This window comes from Crocodylus porosus, unplaced genomic scaffold (genome assembly GCF_001723895.1).
Source record: "Crocodylus porosus isolate Cpor-Errol unplaced genomic scaffold, CroPor_comp1, whole genome shotgun sequence".
NCBI lineage: Eukaryota > Metazoa > Chordata > Crocodylia > Crocodylidae > Crocodylus > Crocodylus porosus.
In genome coordinates, this window is record NW_017728906.1 from 145,965,859 (window position 1) to 145,982,330 (window position 16,472).

Here is a 16,472-nt window from a genome sequence, read left to right on the forward strand (position 1 = left end):
CCCCCCCACTTAAGCCCAGGCTCACTGCTCGCCCTGGCTTCGTGCAGGCTCAGAGCCAGAGCTACCTGCACCCCAGTCCTGGTGGCCCTAGACAGTGGCTGCTGTAGGGGAAACCACCCACACCAGGGGGACCAGCAGCTATCGTGGCCCCAGGTGAGCCCCCTGACCACTAGGCTTACCATAAAGTGTCCGCCTGGAGCCTCAGTGGGGGGCGGAGGGTGTCGCTGCCTCTGCCCGCCATGTCTCCTCCACCCAGACCTCACAAAAGAGCTGCCTCTTGGCCTTACAGATTTTATGCAGGACACAGTCTGCGACAATGAACCAGGGGAGATTGTTCTTCATGAACTTGAAGTGTTGAGCTCAGCAAACCTCAACTCGAGCCAGTGTTCCTTGAGGCAGCCGAAAGTGCGCTCCACCAGGGCTTGGGTCTAGGCCAAACACCAGTTAAAGTGGACCTGCAGGGGGTCCAGCTGGCCGGTGTAGGGCCACATGAGCTAGGGCAGAAGTGGGTAGGTGATGAGGGGGGCAGGACCACCACAGTGCCCAGCTGCAGGTCCTGCACCCCCAGCACAAAGTGGCTACCCTGCACCAGGCCTGGGAGGGCAGAGTTATGGAATATGCAGGCATTGTGGGCACTGCCCACCCAGCCAGCACTCATGTGCATGAAGGCACCACAGTAGTCCATTATAGCCTGGAGCACCACAAAGTAGAAGCCCCTCCAACTGCAGTAGGACCAGTCACCATGAGGCAGGCAGATGATGGAGACTTGAGTCCCATCCAGGGCCTCAATATACTGTGGGAATCCCATGGCATGGAACCCTGCCTCTACTAGGGGATTCCACACGCGTGGTATCGTGTGGCCCAGCACATCCTGGAGGGCATTGCACCCCTCCAGGACAGCCTCTCTGGCAGCAGCTTTGCCCATCCCAAAGAGATGGCCTATGTAGCAAAGGTTGGTAGGCATGGCCAGCTTGAGCAGGGCAAGGGGCAGCTACTTGTGTATGGGGAGGAACAGCTGAATGTTGGTGTCCTGTTGCTCCAGGTGTTCCAGGAAGCTGCCCCAGGAGGTCCAGGAAGGTGGCCCTGGTCATCATGAATGGCTCCAACCACTACTTATTGTCCCAGGTCTGCTGGATGATGTGCAGCCACCAGTCCTGGCTGGCCCAGTGGGCTCAGAGGCAGTGAGGCTGGAGGCCCAGGAGGGTGACGGCAGCCCTGGCAGTGGCATTCAGCAGCACATCATCAGAATCGCTGCTGGATTCCGGCCAGCCAGACAGGGTCTAGGTGGTAGCTGCACAGCAGTGGCAGCCCTAGGGTGGCACACTGTGGCCAGGCAGGTGATCATGGTGCATGGGGAAGCTGGGAGGGCCCAGACAGCCATGGGCCAGCCAGCAGTTGGCACAGCATGCCAGCAGGGCCAACATAATGACCAACAGGAGTCCAGGGCACTGGCTGTAGCTGCCAGGAGCAGGGGCTGGAGCAGCCATGATGTGGGGAGGCAGAGACAGTGAGGAGGGAGCTGCCATGTGTTGCCCTCCACTGTGCATGCTGTTCCTCACCAGGTGATGGCAGGGGCCCATTACAAGTTTGCAAAGAATGGCACCAATTTGGTGCTAAGAGCAGCAAATCTGCTGCCAAGTCCCTGCGTGTGTAGATGCCTGTCCGGGAGCATTTACACGCAAGTAGTTTACTTGCATTTGATCCAAGATCCATTTTCTTGCATGTGTAAATGTGCCCACAGTGAATCTATTTCTGAGAATGAAGGTGGGAAATAATGCATATTGTTAGCATATTTTGGACACCTGTTCTTTGAAGAGCTCTAACATCTCCATGATTTGGAGCAGGGATTTGAAATTTGTCTGCTTTTTCTCATCCTGGTAGAAATGCACCTAAATCTGAACACGTTATAAGCTTCTGAAAAATCCTGATTCAGAGATGTTCAGCAGAGACTTCTTAGATATTAGCAGTTAAATTCCTCAAAAGTTCCATCTATACTGGGCATGCCCAAACCCACAATAAGCCTAACTTTTCCTGCAATTGCTGTTCTGGGCTGATGTAGGCTTAAGTGTGTTCTGAAAACCCCTGCTATATTGAGCCCTTCAGGGAGAAAAGCAAAGGAACCTCTGGATACTGATGGGGCTGAAATAAACACAAAGTTGCTTGGTTATATGAAGACTGACGCTTTCCTTGACCAGCTCAGAAACGGAACTTTAGGCTTATGAAATATGAATAGCCAACACTGCATCTCTTGTAGCAAATAAGAAAGTCAAAAAGTAAAAGCAGCTGAGCAAGGATTTGGGAAATCACAGTTGTGGACTTAGGCAGCTAAATCCCAACTAAGACTTATAGATGAATAGTGCTTTTTTAGATCTGGACATAAACCCTCTTCTGGGTCTTCTACAGCCTGGGTCGGCTCTGTTCACAAATCCTTGATCTTTTTTATCACAGTGTAGGTAGAAACTCTCAAAGCAGGAAAAGCTGTGGAGGTTAGACGTCTGGAGAAGATGAGCTGCGTTCAGAGAATGAATTGCAAATGTTAAAATGTAGTTGTTTAGATATTATGTGGTAGAGCTGTAGGCATAGGTGGAGGGAGAAAAAAAAATATTGCAGGGGGGTTGAGTGTGTGCATGCATGCGTGTGTACATCCTCCCCCTCCGCCCCTCCATGCAGCAGCTAAGTCTGTGGGGGAAGGGCTGTGGGGGTGCAGATTGAGGCCTCTGCAGTGAGGGAGGAAGTAGGGCAGGGGCAAGGGTGAATGGGGCCCTGGCTGGGCCAGGTGGTGGGAAAATCAGACCCCAGGTGGCTCGTCCAGAGGCATGGGGGCTCCCACCTCTGTGTGCACCCCAGTGGAGGCCTGAGAGGTACGTACCCCCCTAGTCTGTGCATGGGGCAGAGGCAGCTGCTGCTGCACACTACACTGCATCACTGCCAGTGCAGCTGCCTCGAGAGCCACGTGACACCATGTACATCCCACTGCGGGATGGGCAGGAGGAACGGTGGAGTCAATCAACGGTGGGCCACACATGGCATCATGCCGCTCCCAGGGCACTGGCTACCAAAGCATAGTGCACACCGGCAGCCAGCTACACCCTGCGCATAGATTCGGGGAGGCACATGCCTCCTGGGTCTTCACTGAGGTGCGCACAGTGGTGGGAGCCCCCCACACCCTTGAACAAGCCACCCAGGCTCCAGTTGTCCCACCACCCAGCCCGGGGCCCCATTCACCCCTACCCCACTCCCTCCCCCAATGTGGGGCCCTCAGTCTGCTCCCCACAGCCCCACACAGAATAGACAGACTGGTACTTGCCTGCTGTGCTAGGCAGCCAGTCATCCACATGCTAGGCTGCAATCCTGGCCGCATGCACGCCCCTCCCCACTCCTGCTGCAGCTACTTGGAGCCCAATGCTGGGCTGCCTTGTGGCCCTACCTGCTGCCCCATGTTTGCGGTGGGCTGAGCCCTGTTAGCCCAAGCTTTCTGCTGCCTATGGCTGAAGCAAACTATTTGCCAGACACTCAAAAAACTCAAAGGCTTTTCTAGAATTGCTTCAAAAAAACTTCCTAGCTCAGGTTTGTTTGTTTCTTCACCCAGCTCAGAATGAAAAGGAAGCCTAAAAAAATTGACAATATTCCTATAATTATTTTTACAGATTCTGTGGCATGGTTTCACCCAAGGATGAATCTAACCAAAACAGAGAAACAGAGAGTTTGAAGCCAGAATTCAAATAGCTTATTTTAGCTGTTCTGGAGGGCTTTCTGTTGCTTTTTGTCTTAAATAGAAAAAGGGAGTAAGAATATCTATGGGGACAAAGCCTGTATCATAAAGAGAATGCCTGCACCGTTTTGCTGTATTTAAGCATAGCAGTAAGGGCTGGACTATCTGATAATTACTGAAAGGAGAATAAAGCTGTTTAAGACAGGACCTTTGCTTCCATTCTAATCCTAATACAAAAAGGCCCTTTTTCACGCAGCCATACTTTAAAAAACTGGATTGCTTATGAAATCCAAAGCTTCCTCAGATAAGGGACTTTCAGAGACTGGCAGAATAAGTCAAGTCATTGGTAGTATTTCTCCTCCTGGGAGACTTCAGTTCTCAGTTGTTACTTCAGCCTGGCAGTACAAATAAAGGCATGTAGCCTAGGACAGAACATCTGAGGGATTCTGCAGGCAGGGGCAAAGAGATCAAAGTTCCACAATTCACAAGAACTGGATCCTTCCACTACATACAGAGCTAAAATTAACCTTCTCTACAAGCCTTCAACTCAGCTCCTCTGACAGCTCATCAACTGGAATAGTACGTTAAAGAGCAGCATGAGCTACCCCCACCAAAACTGAAACTTGCATTGCAGGAAAAATTGAAAGGAAGAAATAGAAAGAACCCTAGGATGTTAGATTCCCCCCCCACCCCAATTTTATAAGCACACCAAAGAAGTTCACTCACAGCAAGCCAAGGCCTTGATGTATCCCTCCCTTCATGCTTCTCACACTGTCTTGACTCACTGGTTCTCCACAAGTAACATATAAGATGAAACATGAAGACATGCTGGACTAAGCTGCTACGCAACGACTACATCACAGCAACATAGGAAAGATGGGCTAGATACCCAGTTCAAAAAGCACTGGCATGATCTTAAAATGCCTTAATAAAGAGTTCACTTAATGAATAGTAAATCGTTCTAACAAAACCACATGCATGAAATTTCCTCTATTCTAATAGCAGAAGCAAAATCAGTTTAAAACCTTAATTAAAACATGGAGAGCCCTGTCATGATCTTCAGTACGCTGGAAGATTCTTTTCTGGAAAATCAGGCTCTCAGGCTGTCACATTAGACTATGGTGTTAATGAACCCTTTCATTTCTTTGTGCACAGCAATATATTTAATCTTAGCTCCATATTTTCAGTGATTGATGTTCCCCTAATTACATTTTTATGGTATATTGTGCTATGCCACCTCTAATGAGTAGCAAACATGGCATTACCTCACTAGTGCTCAACCACAAAAATCAATAACTGACATTTATTCAATGAACTGCAAATTGTGATTCACTAGCTTCTCTTTGTGTTCAGTAAATTCAAACTGCAATTAATTTTCATGCATATCACAAACAGAAAATGCCTGTGTGGACTAGGTCTAAAAGTGATTTGCTTTCTCCTTGGCTAATTACAATACAGTGAAACCTGTCTTAACCAATCACTCAAAGGGCTGAAAAAAATCAATTGCTTAATGGAAGTGATCTTCTCAAGAGGGTAGAGAACAATTGTATTTCACACATTTCGGAATACTTTGGAACTGTCTCATAAAGCATGAGATTGCTTAATAAGGCTAGTCTGTTGTACAATGATACTTTTTCCATCTCTAATTAAAAATTGAAAGTTTTCCTGCACCAAGGAAAACCTGGAGAGGTTTGCCTGGCTAGAGTACACGTGAAACCCTTTGGCTAACTTTGGCCCAAATGCACAAGAGGACAGGTGTCAAGATGCTCAGCATCATCATGCTTCAGTCCAAGGCACCCTGCACTAGAATAAAATTTACAAACCAGAAGTAGGTACCCAAGTTACCTATACACTGAATGAAGAGAATGGGATTCACCACAGCCAGGACAGTATCCAAGCTAGCCAATATGAAACACTGAAGAGAAGTGTGTGTTTGAGATCCCACCTCTCTTCTGGGCATAGGCATATAAATGAGATAGAGGTTCACAGTTCAGAATTGGTTCATTGTGTACTTCCTTGGGGTACTGAGGGCTGGCTCTCTTCTTTTAAGAATGCAGACAGAGAAGGAGCTGCTCTAGGGAGTATTTCTGTGTTTTGCATTAACATTTCATTAGCTAAAATATAGACAAGTTTGAAAGCAGACCTAGAACCCAAATGAGTGCAATAACCATTGGGCTAGAGTCAAGAAAAACTACAGAACTTGATCCTCCCACTCCCCAACCCAGGGTCTTTTTACATGCGCCCTAAAATCCACACATAAGGGAACCCAGGCCGACCTATCACATTCAACCATAGAACCCTAACTGAGGACATATCAGGTTTCATCAAAACCATCCTAAAACCTCTTGTCACCCAAAGAGCAAGTTTTGTTAAAGTCACAACAGACTTTGTATGAAAACTTAAAAACATAGACTACCTTCCCAGCAATACCCTCCTAGCTAACATGGATGTTACCAGCTTACATACCAACATCCCATATCAGGATGGCATCTAATATATATATATATATATAGATGACATCATCATTTGGACCAAAAACCTGCAATCTCGGATTGATTTCCATCACTAATTCAATAATCATCATCATCAGGGATCCTGGTTTTTCCTCATGAAGGAAACACAAATTCTCTGATAAAAATCCCCAAATCTGTGATTAAAATCAAAGGCCCCTCACTCAACATCCCCCTCCCAGAGCCTCCTGGCCCTACTGGTACCGCTCACAGCCCCCACGCCCCACAGACCTCCCAGTCCCACTGGTGCCCCTCACTCCCCCCGATAGCCCCCCCAGTCCTGCTCATCCTGGCTTTGCTCATGCCCCTCACTCCCCCCCACAATCCTCCCAGCCCTGCTGGTGCCCCTCACCCCCCACCCACAGCCCACAGCCACCCCACCTCTGCCAGAGGAGGCCCCCAGCTGCCAGGGGCTATGGGGCCAGGGCTATGGGGCCAGGGGCCTGGGTCCACAGCCCTCTGCCCCCAGCAGGAGGTGGCAGTGGCTGCAGGGGCGAAGAGCACGGAGTCCAGCTCCCTCCCAACCCACAGCCTGCTGCCTGCCTGCTGCAAGCTCGGGCAGGGGGCTGGGGCCAGCTCCCTGCTTCTATGCACATTCCTGCGGGGCAGAAGAAACCCATGCCCTCCAGATCTGGGTGTGGGGAGCGGGTGGGCTGTCCACTGCGGGCTCAGGCTCCCACCCTGCTGCCCTCCCCCAGGACCTCCACAGCCCAGCGTGCGCAACCCATTGCTGCAGGGAACAGCAGGGCTGTGCGAGCTCCATGCTGCCCTGGCAAAGTGTCCCCTGCCCATGTGGTAACAGTGAGGGGCACAATCCTGCACTGCCGCCCTGCTGTTGCCATATGTGCAGGGGCGCATTGCAAGGGCAGTGCAGAGCTTGCAGTGGCAAGAAGATCCCTGTGTGGCCCTGCTGGCTGTTCCCTGCAGCACTCGGTTGTGCCCACCAGGCTGCAGAGGCCCTGAGGGAGGACAGCAAGGTGGGAACCCAAGCCCACACTGGGCAGCCCACTCCGACACCATCAACAAATCTGGGGGGCACGGGTCCCAACAGCCCCCCAGGAATGTGCAGAGTGGCAAGGAGCCAGCCCCTCCCCCCTGCCCTCTGGGCAAGCCACCTGCTACCCTGTTCCACTCCCTGTTGGGTCTCTGCAGGCCCCAAGCCGCACACACCCCCTGGCTGGGCAGCAGCCCCATCCCTCCCCAACTCCCTCCCTCTCTCTGGGGGCCTCAATCTCGCCCATCTCCCTCACCTGCAGGAGCTGATCTCCAGGCTGCCTGGCGGCCATGTCCATATACGTCCCATTCCCTCCCATCCCCTTGCAGACTGGAACTCTGCCAGCCTGCAGAGCTCATTACAAAAGTGCAAAATCTGCTGGGTTCTCCAGTAAAATAAGAAATCTGCATTTCTCTCTGGTAAAAGGGAAAATCTGTAGTTTTCTCCATTTTTCCGTGGGGAGCAGAAAACCTCAATCACCTCTCCATCAGACTATCTCTTGAATACTCCAGCACCAGCATTTCCTTTTTAGACTAATTAATATCCAGAATGGTAAAATACAAACCAACATATACAAGAAACCCACAGACCAACATACATATCTATGCAGAACCAGCAGTCACCCTAAATCCACCATGAATGTTGTACTATGCAGCCAAGCCCTCTGATACCATGGAATTTGCACCGAGAACACCCATGATCATCACCTCACAAATCTCAAAAAGGCTTTCACTCAACAAGGACACTCCTCCAGAGAGATAGATTGCACTTTTGAAAAGAACCACCCAGATACCATGTGAAGAACCACAGCAGGACAGAAAGAAAATCCCCATGAATCATACACCATTAGTTACGACATACTATCCTTCCCTGGAACCTGTATGGAAAATCCTCAAACAATTGCAACTCATACTAGAAGACCCAATTCTTAAAGAGATCTTCCCAGAACCACCCGTCCTAGACTTTAAACAGTCACCGAACCTTGCCAGCCTCATCACCAGAAGCAAATTTCCGATGGCCCAAAACACCCCAAATGAATCCAGACTATGCCAGGACAAGAAATGTAAAACCTGCCAACACATCTCCACCATTCCCACAATAACTACACCGCACAACAGAACCATCACCATTCCTGAATCTTACAGCTGCACCTCCAGAAATATATTTCATCAAGTGCACTAAATGCCCTGATGGAAAATATGTAAGAGAAACAAAACAACTGTATACCAGAATGAACGTACATCAAAAATCTATCAAAGACAAAAATACTCAAGTACCTGTAGATGCACACATTTCATAAGACAACCACTCTCTCTCCAATCTCTCAGTTCTAAACCTCAAAGAGAATTTACAAAACACCTTTCATAGATGAGCCTACAAACTTCACTTCATAAATCTACTGGATGCAAAAAATGATGGACTAAATATAGGCATTGGATTTATAGCACATTATAACCTGCCTACCATCCGATAACCCCAGGTAACTTCTCTATATTTTACCAGCTACATTCTACCACCAGGCCAACATTCCCCTCTTTACGCCCTCTCTCCACTTGTCTCACACCTATCGTTTTCCATGGCCTCTGATCCTCACTGCCACACATTTGCATTTTCACAGCCCTGAATTTTGCACATTGGCTTCTATTCCATTCAGGAGAACACAGAACACCAGCAAACTCTCCCTATGTCTGAAGAATGGTGTTTGTGCCCAAAAGTTTGCACAGAACAATTTTTCCAACCACTTCATAAGTCAGTGTTCACACTAGGAGGTTATTATATAAAGTGCTACCCTGCTGTGGAGTTTTTTCATGCATAGCAGTGCACATATAGAGCCTCAGATGGCTGGCTAGGACACAAGGGTTCTTCAGTGCCCAGGCTGCCTGCTGACTAGCTATGCACCAAAGTACCCTTGTGCCCCAGCCGGCCTCTTTGCTTCACATCAAGCCCAGTGGGAGCCCAGTGGGAGTGCCAGCTAAGGCTGCTCCAACCTGGCTCAACATGCTGCAAACCAGGCACATGTGTAAATGTGGCTCTTGGGAGCTTCCTGGGAGCAATAAGCTCTGGAGTTTATTGTATCACATTAATAGCACATGTAGATGCATCCTGTGCCTTTCAGGGCAACTAAACCTGAGAAAAGATGCACCTTTAAAAGAACAGAAAAGGGAAGCATGGGCAAGCAGGCATGCTATTCCTGCTTTTTAATGGATAAAGAATATGAGACAGAGAGAGGTTGAGGGCCAAATCCCAATTCACTTTTACAAGTGTAAGTGCTACTTACACATACCAATGCACTCACAAATGTGGCACTCCCCATTATGCTAAGCTGCAGTTAGGCTTCAATAGAGACCTTGGGAAGAACAGACCTAGATGACCTCTGGATGATTCGAGAGCAAATGTAAAAAGTAAAAAAAAAGTTAATTGGCAAAGAGCCTGGTACAAGAAGGGTGTAGATGGAGCAATGTAAAACTAATGAGGGCAGGTGCTGAAATAATGGAAGAGCTGAGTGTAGAGTGAATGGGCTAAAATGTGAAAGGCTGATCTTTCTCTGGCCACACTTTTGGGAACTTCCATGAAGTTAGACATCTCCCCAGCAGCATAATCAAGCTTGGCGGGGAGGGAAGAGGAAGGGATGGTTTCCTGTTCCACTCTCTGCAGTCTGTTGGGGAATGAATAAGGCACCAGGGACAACTCCCCAGGGATCCCACACTATGGGGCTGCTACAGCAGCCTCAAAATCAGCTTCCCAAGGGCTGCTCTTGAGGCCTTGTTCACTCTTTCCCCCACACACAAATGCTACTGAGCAAGGAGCTATGGCTCCTATGGCAAAAATCCCAGAGTGGGCACCATTATGCCCATATACTAGTGAACACAGGACTGCCTGGCTTCTATGGCTGAGCTGTGCCTACCAAAGCAAAGACTCCCCAGTGGGGGCATTTCGCTGCCCCCCTGCTGGCACCCCTCTAAGTCAGCACCTGGGGCAGGTGCCACACTCACCCCTCTCCAGGTACACCTGCCCATGCAATTGTTTCCACCACAGAGCATATCTAACTATATTAAGTACTTCTGAGCACACTAAGAGGCCAAATGAGTGATGCAGGAATGTCTGTGGGGTGGATCAGGTCTTGGGGCCTAGCACTGCCCCCTCCCATCTCCCACATGCTGGGATTGGGTTCCAGGAGTCCAGCACTAGCCCTCCTGCTGGGAATAGGTCACAGAGGTCCAGCACCATCCCCTCATTCCAAGTTTGGATCCTAGGGACCCAGTGCCCCCCACACTCTCAATAACCTGGCATTGCCCCCTCCTGTTCCAGCAAAGTGAGATCGGGCCCTGGGGCCCAGCATTGGCCCTAGATGTTGGGATCAGGCACTGGATTCAGAATGCAAGGCTTAGGGCTCCCCAGGGACCCAGAGATTTGGCAGCAGGGGAACAATGCCACAGCTCCCCCACCACCAAATTTCCAGACCCATGGAAAATCCCATTGGCTAGATGGCATGGTGCTGTGGGCTGGCACACCCTAAACTAAATTAAAAATGCTAAAGTATACTAGTAAATAGTTTTTAAACACTAGCAGTAATTTTTGTACATTGTGGTTGCATCTACCTGTACTATTAGCACAGAACAATAAACTCTGGCACATATTATACCAGGCCTTATTGCTCTCAGGCACTGCATCTTTACACGCGCCCAGGACCACAGCATGTTGAACTGGGTCAGCACAGCCCCAGCTAGCAGGAGGCCCCAAGGGTCAGCCTGCCAGCCTGGGGCTGCTCCAACCCAGCTCAATAAGGGTGCTCAAGTGTCAGGGGCAAAGGTTCAGTGCAGGGGCTGCCTTCTGAGTAACCACAACCAGCCTCATCAGCATATACCCATGTATTGCAGCACACTAAAGAACACCAGCAGAGTTAATTAGTTAGCTGTGGCCTAACAGGGCTGCACGTATAAACGTGAGACTACTGAAAAGCTTGGTTCAGAGCTGCACCTCCCATGGCAAAAATCTGAGGGGCAGGCACCATTTTCAAACCTGTCTGTTTGCCTCCAAGATTTTGTATGGGCTCCTTATGCAGATACTGAATTCAGGTCCATTTTTTGGCTCCCTGGATTTGATTCCAGTCTCATACCTATTTCAAAATTAGCAATATGAGAATAATTCAGTTAGAGGTGAATATAACAATAAAACTGACACTGACAATAAAACTAATACACATTTGATGAATCAGCATCCCCCATTCCTGGGGGATGCCAGATAACAGAGCTTTTACTGTAAAATATAATTTAGTAAGGTATAAGTGCCCAATTTAGGTGCATGGTTGTTGTTATATACCTGTTAAGTGGATGAACAGCCTCACACATGAAAATAGCTTTATCACTGCTAAAATATGGCTCAATCACTTTACATTTTGAAGTTTTGACCTTTTTTTTTTTTTAAAATGTTGCTGAATTATAGCCTTCCACTATTAGAGATTTCCTCACAAAATGATGCGGTGAAAATACAGAAAAGTTATAAAAGCTTTTATATATTTTTCCCGGTCTTTTTTAAGGTTCCCTAGCCTGCTAAGATTCCTTTCTCCACATTATCGCCAAGAAACCCAGCTAAATAATAACAACATTTTGCAGCCCTCCCCCACAACCAATTTCAACTCATTTTATTTAATTAAAAACAATATTGAACCACATTCAGATTCACTTTTCACTGGAATGTGAGTTAACAGTGTCTGAAAGAGGAACAAATGGCTGCTAAAATAGCTCTTTGACATTAAGTGAGAAAGCAAGTACTTAAAAAGGTAACTTTCTCCTTTAGCTTTTCCTTCTCTGCCTTCTCCAGCTGCCCATTTTAATATTATTTCACACTCATAGCATAGTAGGACACCCAGACAAACAAAAAACCCACAACAATTCTTTACTAATCTTTCTTTTCCATTAGTATTTTTTTTGAAACAATGAAAAATCTTTGTGCCTATAAAGTGTATGTGAATATGGGTCTTCATTCAAAATGGCCAACCAGCCAGTAAGATTGGAGACCAAACAATCAGTATCCACAATCATATTAGAATGACTCCAGTCCGTCAACATAGAGATTTCATCTCATGACTAAAGGCTACTGCATTTGACTTGTATTCAGTAATCATGAAGAATAACTAAGGCCTTGACTGCACTGGCTACAAGACTGCAGCCTAAATGTGTGATTATTATTTGATACAGACAGTTGTTAGCTGTAATAACCTGATAAAAGTAAGCAAGGAATTAATCAATAACAGCATAAGCACATGTGCATTTTTAATAGTACACACACATACACACAAAATAGGATCTACACTTATTTACATTTGTAAAATTCTTTCAGTACAAAACATTTGCCTTTGCTTTTATCATTTCTAGCAGTCATAACTATACATTTTAATATAGTTTTAATTAAGACTCTTTGGTAAAATATAGCAGATCGATTTGGTAGGATGATATATACGTTTACATGTGGATTGTTTCTGCCATAATTAAAAGATATTTAATTTGACAGGGGAAGAGGGTAGAAGAGTTAGATTTCATTTACACATTTAGTACATTCCCAATACTTTCTCATGTCTGTCCAAAAATATTTCAGAATGATGTTGCCACTTCCGAAGCATTTAAGGGCAAAATGTTCTGTGAAGGGCTATTCAATCCTTCGTACTGTCCAGAAAGCATAGATGACAAGTTACCACTTAGTACTTGTTCACAAACACTCTGCAGCCTTTCAGTTTTAGAGATACTGACTGGATAATAACATTCCTTCAGTTCTGGGTGCTGTGAAAGAAAGCTAGGCTTCTGGAGATAAGGAATGGACTGATAAAGGGGTGTTGAAAAATGTTTAATCATATAACCATTTCTGTTATGTGAAGGAAGTATTTTGCTTTCCTGGACCTGGTAGGTATAAGAACTACAGTATTCTTCTGCATCCTTGCAAGCCCTTCCACCTTCATAGGCAACAATACCTGGAAGAAAAAGCAAAGTTTGGTAGTCAGACATTTTTCTGTAATACAATGACCTACTTCTTAGAGGAAGTTATATGGCAAATTGTCTTATCAATGATTAAATATGCATATATTTCTGTGCAGGAATGATAATTACTACTGATGGGAAATCAATGAACAACAAGATTTATCACAGGGTTTTAATAAAAGAAATTGTCATACCATACACACAGGATTCAGACACTTAGTAATTTAATTTTAAGATCTACCTTTTTTTTTTCTTCCCAATGCCCAGGAGCACAACAGACAGAGGGCCAAAAAAAATGCATAAGCGACCCTTTGTCTTGTTAGATCTCTCAGTTTCAGGATGTTTGGCTTCAGATAGATTAGACAGCTAGAAAATGCTGAGCACCTGCTATCAGGTTCCTACCATGCAAATCCCCACAAAAGACAAAAATAAAACAAAACAAAGTCCCCAGAAGCTCCCAAAGCACCAGTTACTTAAAAAAATAAAATAAAAAATAAAATAAAAAGTTTAGGCTAGAATAGGCTAGTTGACTTGTCAGTCATTTCACACCTGTTTAATTCCACTGCTCCATTAACTCCTTATTGCAAAGCTTCTGTATTATAGGTTTTGTATTCATTTTAAACGCTTCTGGAGAGAGCGCTACCACTTAACTGTCTTTTTCCAAGTGGTGCAAGGAGGAGTCCTGATGTTAAATTTACACTTACCAAGTTGCTTCTCCGTGATCTGTGAAGGGGTCTTCTTCAGCCCCTCTCCACTGATGTCAGAATCACTATCATTAAATTCACTGTCTCCCTTCCCACTGTCCTTCACACTAAACTGATCTGGAGTTGAATGAGCGCTAAAAACAAAAGGCAAATCATTACTGTACTTTCTTTTCCATGCATTGTACCTATATGAAATACTGTAAACTGCAAAAAGGAAACATCAGAAAATGTTAAAATTTACCTTAAACTTGAAGCAGATAAACCCTCCTGCCGAGCACATGAAGAATGAGAAGAAATAAGGACTTGACCCTGACAAGAGAGGAAAATATCTGTTAGTCAACACAGAAGCAACCCAATTAATTCAGGTGGATTTAGTATTTAAAAACAACTGGATGAGATGATCTGAATAAACTGGAAAATAGAAATAAGTGAAAGTCAAGAGCGCATACCAATGGAGCATGTTTGTGCAGGGGCGCGCACTTCCCACGGGACAAATAGCAGTGGCCTAAATAAAAGTCCCCAGGCACGCCATTTGTTCCCAGGCACACCCCTACATGCATGCTCCGGCACGCAGCAAAAAAGTTACCAAGGTAGGGCAGAGGAGGCTGAGGCCTGCTGGCCTCAACAGCCTTACCTCTGGGGGCCTCCTGGGGCAGCAATAGTGCCAAGCCAGCTGCTCAGAGCCTGGCCAACAGCCACAGCATAGCTCTGACCCTCCAGGCTCCCTTTCTGGGTGACACATGCTGCTGCCATGTGCACCACAACACCTTTGCCAGTGGTGGTATTTTGTGACACAAGGATCTTCTGGTGTTAACAAAAAATAACCTACCACACTGCAAAATGAGCAGTGCAACAAATGGGTGCACATACATCACATATAGTTTGGGGTGCCTCAACCTGCTTTGAGGTGCCCTAAAACACATGTGCGTGCTCATTGGGACATGCCCTAATAGTGTTGCCACATAGGCTAATACAAAGATACGTAGCTCTAGTTTAAAACACTTTTTATCCATACAGCTTAAAACACCACACAGAAATAAGTGAAAAAATTATGCCCATTTCTCAGATAGAAAAACCAAGATGGTGGTGCACAAGTTAGTGACCAAGTGAAAAGAGAATCCAGCTCTCTGGACTCTCAGGTCAGCATGCTAGCTCACTACACCTACCAACACACACATCTTTTCTTCTGACCAAAGGAAGTGCCCAAATTCATTAGCTCTGCACAAGTGACCTCAGTGAGCAAGAGACTCTAGGACGGGTAACCCAATGACTGTATTGCACAGGTGCTCAGAGGGAGGTAGGCTTACCTGGGAGACAATGAGCCTTTTCCTCTCCTGGGTGGAATGACACAAGGACTCACGGCTGCCATCCTCCCAGCCGGGATCATCAGAGAGGTGCTCAACCCTGGGGCTGACAGCAAGTTGGCAGAAGTCCATCTGGTGGCCTGCGCAGGGGCTCCCTGCCAGGGGGTCCGGACGTTTTAGCCGCCTGCCCTCCAGGTCTCTCATTTGCTCTCGGGGCCTCCCTTTGCAGCCACTCACACCCTTCCCACAGGTGGAGACTACGCCAATGATCGCAGCCAGCAGCAGGCAGCAACCACCAGCCAGCACCACAATGAAGACCATGGAGGGGTCCAAACCAGGTTGCAGGGACTGCTCCTCTGCCAGGAGCTGTGGCACCACAATCTCCACTCTGGAAGGCAGCACATCGGTGGGGACGAGTTGGAGGGTGGCGGTGCAGGATAGGGTTGGCCACCCACCATCCTGCACCATAATGACGAGTGGGAGTGCTGCCTGCACCTCTCCACCCCACAGCCTGCGGCGCAGCCACAGCACCCCAGTGTGCTCGTGCAGTGCAAAGAGGTCATGGGCACCAGCCACAATGGAGTAGGATAGCTCTGCATTGGGTCCCTCATCCGCATCCTGGGCAGCAATATGGGCAAGCAGAAAGCCTGGTGGGGCGTGGCACGGCAGAGGCAGCTCAGCAGAGCTGTTAACCAGTGGCGGGGTCACGATCGATGGAGCATGGTCGTTACCATCCAGCACGTGAACGTGCACGTGGCTCTGGCTGCACTGTGGGGGGGTGCCCGCATCGCAGGCTTCCACCTCCAGCTCCAGCACCTGCAGCACCTCGTAGTCCAAAGTGCAGAGGGCCCGCAAGACACCGGTGGTGGGGTCAAGAGAGATGTAAGTGGAGATGGGGGCACCGGCAACCTGGGCCTCGAGCAGGCGGTAGGTGACTTTGCCGTTAGGGCCCAGGTCCGGGTCGCGGGCCAGCACAGTGGCAAGGTAGGCGCCGGGGGGGTTGTTTTCAGGCACGGCCACACGGCCAAGGGGCGGCGGGGCGAAGAGCGGCGCGTTGTCGTTCTCGTCGCGCAGGCGCACGGTGTAGGGCCGCACGGTGCGGAAGGGCGGTGTGCCCAGGTCTTCAGCCACCAGCGTGAGGTTGTACTCGGGCAGGCGCTCGCGGTCCAGCGCAGCCGCCGTCACCAGCACGTAGCTGTCGCCGTAGGCGCGCCGCAGCGCAAAGTGCTCGTGGCCGTGCAGCGTGCAGCGCACCTGCCCGTTGGCGCCCGAGTCG

At 48.0% G+C, this 16,472-nt stretch overlaps 1 long non-coding RNA gene and 1 pseudogene across 1 annotated transcript; both read right to left on the bottom strand.

The window, feature by feature from the left end:
• Window positions 1-12,504: 12,504 nt before the first annotated feature.
• Window positions 12,505-14,377, bottom strand: LOC109306246. The gene is made up of 3 exons (XR_002099906.1): window positions 14,134-14,377; window positions 13,893-14,026; window positions 12,505-13,181 (listed from the first exon to the last, which is right to left on the bottom strand). It is a non-coding gene; the product is annotated as an uncharacterized LOC109306246 (long non-coding RNA).
• A 747-nt stretch (window positions 14,378-15,124) lies between these two features.
• Window positions 15,125-16,471, bottom strand: LOC109305511 (annotated as a pseudogene).
• Window position 16,472: the final 1 nt, after the last annotated feature.